The sequence below is a fragment of the Papaver somniferum genome, chromosome 1 (assembly GCF_003573695.1).
Source record: "Papaver somniferum cultivar HN1 chromosome 1, ASM357369v1, whole genome shotgun sequence".
In the NCBI taxonomy this organism is placed as follows: Eukaryota; Viridiplantae; Streptophyta; class Magnoliopsida; order Ranunculales; family Papaveraceae; genus Papaver; species Papaver somniferum.
This window is the reverse complement of record NC_039358.1, coordinates 193,703,196-193,712,791: the sequence shown is the minus strand read 5'-3', so window position 1 is coordinate 193,712,791 and position 9,596 is coordinate 193,703,196. Positions and strand designations below refer to the sequence as shown.

Genomic DNA, 9,596 nt, shown 5'->3' with positions numbered 1-9,596 from the left:
GACAGCTAGCTAGATTTCGACCTTGGTTCTTAGCCTGAGAAACTATATCTTGGTGATTAGTAGTCATAACATCCGATCTTTCTTTACACATGTGTAGATACACTTTACACTCTTATCACATGTCTTTATTTGTTATCAGTGCTAGGATTGTGCCTTTGATAGCTAGATTGACATCTCCATTTTGCTGTGAGCTTAAACTGTCTTGCACATGTCACATTTGATGGAATATGAGCTTATATTTTGTCCTAGAACTTTGTAGGTACGTTCTAAGCAAACCTTCACGAGACTTCACTCGTCCACTAGGGACACTTAGTGGTATTGCATTCGCTAAATGCATTCGAGAGACCAGCGACAGTGGTATAGGTAGGATTTCCTTAGTTTTGTTTTACTTGAGGACAAGTAAAATTCAGGTTTGGGGGTATTTGATGAGTGCTAAAAAGTGCATATTTCTATATATTTTTCTTGGCATTTAACTCATCTCTTGTGCATTAATTCTACATTTTATCCCATATTCTGTATTTTCATTGTTTTCAAGAATAAATATTTTTCTTAATTAATTTTGCATTTTTAGGTACTAAATAAAGCCTGGTTATCTCACAGAGCGAAAAGAGCAAAGGAACGGCAAAGACTCCCGCTAGGAGGAAGCGAAGAATGATGTTTGCAAGAGCCGGATCAACGAGAAGTGGGCTTGAAGAGGAAAAATTGTTCTTAAAGAAGATATGGGCTTGGCATACCCAAGGCCCAAAACCCTCACCCAAATCCATTTCCTATATCCATACCCGTTTCCCTTTCTAGCCGTCAGATTGGATCATCTCAGCATCCTACGGTCGCAGCATCGCCGTACATCAAAGTCTGAAACTCCTGTCTAACACTACATCACCTAACTCCATCTGGAGCCGTCAGCTTCGTTGTATCACTTAATCCAACGGTCGCTCAGAGCCTTCTTCTATCTTGCCGTTAGATTCAATCTGAAGTTGATGATCCAACGCCTTCCACTCGTTGTTCATCAAACTCCGCTGCACCTGACCAACACCTAAACATCAAATATCTTCACCTTCAGCCAAACACTTCCTTTCCCCAAAACTATCGTTCTCCCCGACCATTGCAGAGCCCTGCAATTTCTCCTTCTCGAGCTCCTGTACCTCTTCACCATCTCGAGTCTCTCCAACCACACAACCTCCCCCATAAACATCACTCTAGACTCTATCTCTCTCACCTCTATCTCATTCATCACCTATGAGATACATCTAAGAGAACTAGGGTTTGAGTACAAATGGCAGACGGCTTTCAGAGACGCAAGAAATTGATGGGTTCGTAGCATAGTCAAGTTGGGAGCATGGGTTGGCGTCAATTTGCAGAGGGGACAACAAATTCAGAGGGTATGGTGAGTTTTTCCCAAATTCCTATAAACCCTAATTTTGTTAAATTTGGGGGTTTGGTGTAAAAACCCTAATTGGGTGTTCTGATTATAAATAGAAAGTGAGGGTGTAATGTTTTGGATATGCTGGAATAGCCAGTGTCATTTGGTCTGATTTTGGGAGAGCTGGATTAGCCAGTCTCTCCAATCTTTGTGCTGTTCATATTTTGCTCTTGTTTTATCCACTGTTAACTGTTACTGTGAGGTTATTGTTGTTGTTTTCTTTTAATTTCAGTTTTACCATGTTTTAGTTTGTCACCTTGCTGAGGAAAAAGATGAAGTTTCATGTGAATGCTAGTTAACTGATATGTAGAGAAGAGTTTTGTGGTCTGAAATTGTGCAGGATAATCATAATTTAAGCACTTAGTTAGGCTAGCCTTGTGACTAATGGTGCTGCAGCTCATGCACAGTTGTTGCTAAGCCCTTTGACTAGTTGTACTTTAATCATACAATTAGTACTTTGGTAAGTATTTTAGCTGTAATTAGGATATCCCATAGGAAGAACAAGAGGCAGAAATTTGAGTCACATTGAAGATTGATTAGCATAAGTTTGAGGTGAAATCAAAAACCTCAGTGCCACTGCCCTATTACCATTTTGTCTCACTGGTTCTACTTCACTATTAACTTAATTTCTCATCTCCACTGCCCTTGGCTTAGGCCTTGGTTTATCTCTTTGTCATTCTTTGTGTCACTGTCACTTTTCCAGTCACTGTCATCACCTAGTAGTTTCTTTGCTGGTTTAGTTTACTTGTTCATTGTTTCACATTTTATCACTTTCACTGTCACCTTCTCACTTTCATTTTGTTCCATTTTGTTTTGCTTTTGTTCTTTGTTTAGTTTCATTGTTCTGTCACCTTCTCATAATACTTTTGTGTTGTTTGCTTTTGCCATTGTAAATATCCATGTTTTACCTTGGCCTAGTGCTCTGCTGCCTTGTTTAGCTCCAGCTGCACTAGGTCTTTTTGGCCTTTCTGCCCTTTTCCTTCACTGGCCTTGCTGCCAGTTCTCCCCCAGCTGCTACTACTTGCTGTTGCTGTTGCTGCTGCTGTGCACTGCTTCTGCTGCTGCTGAAGCCACCACTGCTGTTGCTCCAGGTCCAGTTCAATTCTGGGCTACAAGTCCAGTCATTACAAAAGCCCACTGTATCTGTTTAGAAACCTAAGGCCCAACGGCCCAGTTCACATCAAAAGACATTGAGCCCAATTCACAGTCATTGTTAGCCCAAGGCCCAGTGCAATTCAAAAGACCAAAAGCCCATAAGTTCACAGTCAATCCAAAAACCCACTAAGCCCAAAGCACAATTAGAAGCCCAATAGCAATTTAAAGCCCAAATAGCTAGAAACTCCAAACACCCCCAGTCTCTGTGGATCGATCCGTACTTTCACGAGCTACAACCGACGACCGTGCACTTGCGGTATTACTGTAGGCCCGTTTTTATCGCTTAATTTTCACACACCTTCGGGCCCACCACCATAATTAGTTCAAATGACTCAAATGAACTAGTTAGAGAGTTTTCAATTGCAAGGAAATCTTATGTAACTACACAAGACACAATTGAAGCAAAAATGATTTGATTCACTTGAATCGGTTCATGAAATTTATAGCCACGGTTTGCATTTAGCATTCCTTAGTTAATATAAATAAGTTCAAAAACAATCGTCTTTAGATATAACCAGCTTAAGTTCGCAGACTTAGATCGCGGACTTAAGTTCCCGGAAGGAGTTCTCAAATTCCAGCAAATATTCTCGGGTCGAGAACTTCTGCCAGTTCGCGGACTGGGTTCGCGGACTGAGTTCACGGCTCTTGTTCCGGTTCTCTTGATCAACAAAATTCGCAAACTTCGGTTCAAGGAAAAAAGGACTTATACATATATGTGTTGTCACATAATGCTTATATCCAACATTGGTTATATAATCTAAACTCTCATTTCAATCATTGAAACATTCTTAGAGGACGTTATATAGTTGTTATTCACAAACCATTTTTCGTCAAAGTGATTGAAACATATCATGACTTTCGTCACTAGGTAAAGATGAACTTGGCCAAAGCGAAAGCTTACCAACAGATATTTCGAGAAATAGATTGGCGAGATATACTCAGCTCGGAATAGCAAATGTGTATAATCAAAGTCTATATAGCAAAACGACCTTTGTCTCAAGCTAGGAGATAGAGTAGATAGACTTTTGGGTGATAGATAAGTTCAAGTCTCCATATACCTTTTAGTCGATGAAGTTCCACCAGTTCCTTGAGTAGCCCTTCATCTTGTATGATGATTGCCATGGAGTTCTTGAGCTCAACTACAATTTTTATCTTAGTCCGAGACTTAGCTATAGTAGAATAGAAATCAAGACTTATAGTTTTGATCACTAACATTGATAAACATGCTTGAGATAGCAACGCATGCGAGTTCGACCGAGCAATGCTCTAACAATCTCCCCATTTGTCAATTTTAATGACAAAACTATCAATACATATGGAATACAAAAAATAATTGAATTAACTTTTGTAGCTCCTATTCCACATGCCTAATCTTCAACATTACTCGAAATCTTTGTCACTTCCAGGTACTCCAATGATCTCAAAGGTTGTAAGTTCAGCATCATCTTTGTTGAAAATCCGTAGCTATAACAACGAGAAAACAAGAGTTCTCAGTCATTGTTATACAGTGTCATAGTATCATTATGTAGCATCAAAGTTCAATTGTATCACAACTTCGACAACAATACTATGGTGATATGTATCGCTCCCCCTTAGTCAATACTCCATCTCACATGGAAACCACTCCCCCTTACATAATGATCCGAAAACCATATGTATTTGTAGTGTGAACTAAATATAAATTCTCCCCCTTTTTGTCAATAAAATTGGCAAAGGTACGAAAATGGAATCCTAATGAAATTTCCGAAAGAGACATTTCATGACCAAAACAAAGCACATATCATCTTATTTAGATGAAATCATACAGCCGAAGCTAAATGCATTCATCAAGGAGTTTATAAAGATACAAGATAACCCCTATAATATTCAACAACCGCACTCCCCATAAAGATTTGGCAATTAAGCACAAGTTCAATTAAGAACTCTCCCCCATAATATGTCATTTCCGAAGGAACAACAAAAGCGACCTTAATTTCAAAAGAAAAGAAGGATTTCTTTGGACATAACAAATCACATACAAGTATGAATTTGAATCCAAAATACTCAATTAAATTAACCGCAAGAGAACTCATGATTAATAATCGGAAATGCTCAACATAAGTGAACTTATGGAGACTCAAAAATAATCAATTAGATTAATCACAAGAGAACCCATAATTAATCTAATCGGAATACACAACCAAATTAACCAAAAAAATAATCAATTTAATTGGTCATGCTCGACATAAGACGGAGCAACAACTAAATAACCAAATGAGGATGATTAATTTAGTTGATCATGCTCGACATAAAATACCTCACGGAGCAACAACTAAGCTAAAAATAACTCAGTCGATTGTGCTCAACATAAGACACTTTATGGAACAACACATTATATGCACAAAAATTGTAGACCGGAGGTCGACCAAATACTGTGGAATAATCAAGAATTCATTCTATTTTCCATCATCATTTGCACAATGACATATAATAGACATAATCCTTGTAAACAAAATATTTTAACCTATCTTCCATCAATAATTGACATAATAGGCTTAACTTTTGTATTTGTTAAAAGTGCATTCCTTCTTTTATCAACACATGCATATCGACATATAAAGGACTTAACTTTTGACAAGGTATGGGATAAACATAGTTCACTGACGCAAACATTCATATCCCATAAAAAATTGCAATATATAGAACCATAAAGATTAATACTGCAAAAATCATCTTCCAAACAATTTTAAAATTTAAACAAATAAACCTAAAAACATGAAGATGAAAACGTTGGACATAGCTATGTGTAATCACAATAATGGCTATTCCAAACTCTAGTTATTCTTCTAAACAAAACAAAAAAATAGAAGATTTACTAGACAAGTTGTAGAGTGACTGAGGTGGGTTTTAATTCACCTAAGCCCAACTGCTCATAAACCGAGAAAGGTAAGAGGTTTACACTAGCTCCCAAATCCAGAAGTGCTTGTTTGATCATGAAATCCCTTATTATACAAGAAATAGTAGGGCATCCCGGATCTTTATATTTGGGAGGAGTGTTATGTTGAAGAATAGAACTTACCTGTTTCGTGAGAAATGCCTTTTTCTGCATATTGTGCTTCCTCTTGACCGTGCAGAGATCCTTCAAGAACTTGGCGTAAGCTGGAACTCGCTTAATCACACTTAAGAGAGGTATGTTGATCTTCACCTGCTGAAAAACATCAAGGATATCCTTATTATCAGCCAACTGTTTCTAGACAATAAACAGTGAGGAAATGGAGCATGCATCTTTCTATCAATTTCAGAATGTTCATTTTGAATATCACTGTAACCATCACTACTCTTAAGCTCCAGAGACTTCTCGGGTTTGTTCACCTTCATCGGAGTCTCAATCACCTTACCACTTCTACGAGTGGTGACAACATTAGCTTGCTCCAAGTTAGAATTTTTAACCTCAAATTGGCCTTTTGGGTTAGGTTGAGTTTAGACAGGCAATGTACCTTTCTCCCTAACATTGAGACGTGATTCAATTCTAACTATGTTAGTTTTCAGCTCATCTAAAGTCTTCATAACATTCTGATTTATTTGTGTCTGTCCCTGCATAAAAGAATGTAAAGTATCCTTAAGAGAATTCTTATGAGGTGGCACATAAGGGTTACTAGATGAAGACCCTTTAGGAACATTACATCATTCATAGTAGGACCATTCCTCCAACTGAAATTAGGGTGATTTCGCCAATTAGGATTATATGTTTCTGAATAAGGTGAGCTAAAAGGTCTCTTGTATGTATTCATGGCATTTGCTTGGTCATATAACACTTCTTGAAATGTTGGGATCGTAGGACAATCCTTAGTGTAGTGTTCCAGACTTTCGCAAATACCACAAGCATGTTCTACCGAGTCAGCTACCTTAACTACATTTGGTTTCTGAATAACATCAACTTTCCTATGCAAGCTAGCAATTTTAGCATTCAAATCATCTTCCTCACTCAGCACATACATTCCAGACCTAGAGCTAGCTAAGGTTTTGGACTTATATCTATTCGATGTGCCTGAAGTATCCCAATTCTGGGCATTTTCAGCTAGCGAATCGAAATAACTCCAAGCATCATCAGGTGACTTATTTAGAAATTGCCCATTACACATCATTTCAACAAACTGACGCATACCAGAATTCTGACCCTCATAAAAGAAGTTAATAACTCTCCAAATTTCATTACCATGATGAGGGCAACTAGAAAGTAAGTCTTTAAACCTCTCCCAACACTCGAAAAAAGACTCATGTTCATTTTGAGAAAAATCATAATATTTTTGCGAAGAGTGATGGTTTTATGAATAGGAAAAAACTTTTTCAAAAACTCTCTAGTCATTTCATTCCACGTCCTAATGGTGTTTGGTCGCAAAGAATGCAACCAAGTCTTAGCTTTCTCCTTTAGAGAAAATGGAAACAATTTCAGTTTTACAACATCTTGAGTCGCAGCAACAAAAGGCATAGTAGTACAGACCTCATCAAATTCTTTCAAATGCATGTATGGACTCTCGGATTCTAATCCATGAAACTTAGGCAGTGCTTGTATCTGCCCATACTTAATCGACACGTTGCCAGCATTAGCCGGAAGAACTATACAAGAAGGTGTATAAGTCCTTTCCGGCTGCAAATAATCCCTAAGGGTTCTAGGTCCATCAGCATTGGCCGCGGCCTCAGCAGCTATTCTAGCAGCTTCAGCCTCAGCCGCTAATCTCTCAGCTTCACCTTCCATTGGATGACTAGGGTGATTCACTAATACCCTATTAGCTAAACGGTGATAGTTACGCAGTCGATTAAAATGATCAGACCTAGAATATTGCATACACAAAAGAAACAAGAAACAGATACAATGTTACCCAAATGCTGTGATTTCGTTAATATTTCAGCCTAATCACAACTGAAGCAACGACACTTGTTCCCCGCACCCATAGCAGCTCCTAATGTCGCCAAGTCTTTAGAGATATCTTACTCCCTGTTAAGAAGCAACAGAAATCAGCAAACTCTAAAACAAAACTAAAAATAGCGATGAAGAACTTAATTCTAAGGAATACTAAACACTCTTTTCAGAGTATCAAGGATAAAAAAGTGTAATATAGTTGTGTTCGAACCACAGAGATTGTTGGTGCTCAGAAGAATTGTTTAGCAAAGCAATAATATAATTTTGATTTGTAATTAAGAAAGCAGAGAACAATATTTGTAAAATAAAGGAATAAGTGATTGTTGTATCTACCAAGACTTTGAAGTTCCACCAAATGCATTCAAGTATTATGTGATCAAAATATAACTCGAACAAAACTGAATAATGATTTGTTCTACCCGGAAGATATAGCAAATTGGGATTTTAAAGTAACGAAAACAAATACCATATCATGACTGATTGATTATGTTTCTAAAATAAAGTTCAATTGAGAAATGTCACAGGGATTCCCTAGCATTCAATGTATCCGGAAATCACAATGAATCTAAGAAGTTTGTAGACATCATCAACACAAAAATGCAATCAAACAGAGACCAAGAAATGGACAAAAACATGAAATTCATTTATGATCACTGTAAGAATACTATAACCCATTAAGCTTCCCCTCTTGTCTTGGAAGAGAGGGGTTTAGCTTCTCATTATTGTGTAGATAGCCATTAAAAGTATTCAATCAAAAACTCTAACACACAAGAGAACTAAAAAGAACTGAACTAAATAGAAAGCAAAAGACAATTCAGATTGCAGTATTCAATCGTACCCTCTTGGTTGCTTCTTCTTCTCCTTTTATACAGCAACAACTTGACTTCTTCTCTAACTTCTAGGTCAACAAATTAGTCCTATCTTCATGCCAAAAAGACCTGAACCAACCCATTTTCATCTCTTCATTTGGTCTTCCTCCAGTTTCTGCCTAAAGATAGCTGAAATCAGTTACCTGTATTTGACTCTATCGCATCACGAACAACATTAGGTAAAACCCATTCAAGATACCAGCCACTGCCTTCCATTCTTTGTTTGCTACCATCTTCTCTTCACTACTAATTCACTCTTGTCTCAGCACCATCACCTGCTCAATCTCTGTCCTCCTACCTAGCCATCACCGTCACTGACGCCAACTTAGTTAAGCAGCACCATACACATCTGAAATTCGACTCAACATCATCCCAACTGAGACTCGCACCAGTTCACAACCAATCCAGACTAATTACCCACATCAAACCTTGGCATCAGTTCTCAAATTCAAAACCCACCAATCACAAATCTCAATTGAACCCATTTTTGGTCCCCATCCAACTCCATCATTGTTGTTCTATAGTTATCAAAACCAAGAGTTCATGATGATCAATTATACTCAATTCAATAGCAGCTTCTCTGTCTCCTCCATCAACACCAAACAAGACCCTGAAATCTGCTAATGACGATGCTACTTACTGCCACCATTAGCATCAGTTTCAACTGACTCTTTCTGCCGAGATTACTTGACCATCCAAATCTCGTTACCACTAACAACCGGCACCAGCTTCATAATTTCAGTTTCAATCAAGTACCCACATAACAGATCCACATCTAGTCAATTCGTCTTCAAATATTTACCCCCAAATTCAATCGATGTTACTGCCATGAAAATTTCCGAGAATTTCTTGTGGAATTCCAACATCAGACCCATTTCGCTCAAGAAAAAACCCATCTAAGAATTCAACCCATGTTTTTAAGATGCCATCAGCTGCAACCTTCAATCAATCAAACCCCAATTTCACTCCATACACAAAACCCCCAAATCTGTTGTTGTAGAGAACTCCATAATCCCATTTGTAGAAACGAGAAAATACAACCCTTGTGATTTGAATCTGACCTTTGTAGTGTAAATATCCGCAATACCTCATCAATTTGTATCGATCCATGAGGACTCCATCTCTGTTAATAGCAGTTGCTCTAAGGAAGATGATGCTCAGATCCATTTTCGTGTGATAAGAAGGAAATGAAAATGTTGAAGTGAATACCACAAAAGGAATGTGGTGGAAGAGCTGCCATGTATCCCACTTT

General features: G+C 37.9%; 1 long non-coding RNA gene and 1 other non-coding gene across 3 annotated transcripts; one reads left to right on the top strand and one right to left on the bottom strand.

The window, feature by feature from the left end:
* Positions 1-3,883: 3,883 nt before the first annotated feature.
* Positions 3,884-9,596, bottom strand: LOC113310788. 2 transcript variants are annotated; one of them, XR_003341387.1, is made up of 3 exons: positions 8,314-9,596; positions 5,634-7,550; positions 3,884-4,039 (listed from the first exon to the last, which is right to left on the bottom strand). It is a non-coding gene; the product is annotated as an uncharacterized LOC113310788 (long non-coding RNA). The 2 variants fall into 2 exon arrangements; XR_003341391.1 differs by lacking the exon at positions 3,884-4,039 and having other exon boundaries at positions 5,327-5,762; positions 7,435-7,550; positions 8,314-9,590.
* Positions 6,767-6,869, top strand: LOC113341699. Its single transcript, XR_003356098.1, has one exon. It is a non-coding gene; the product is annotated as a small nucleolar RNA R71 (small nucleolar RNA).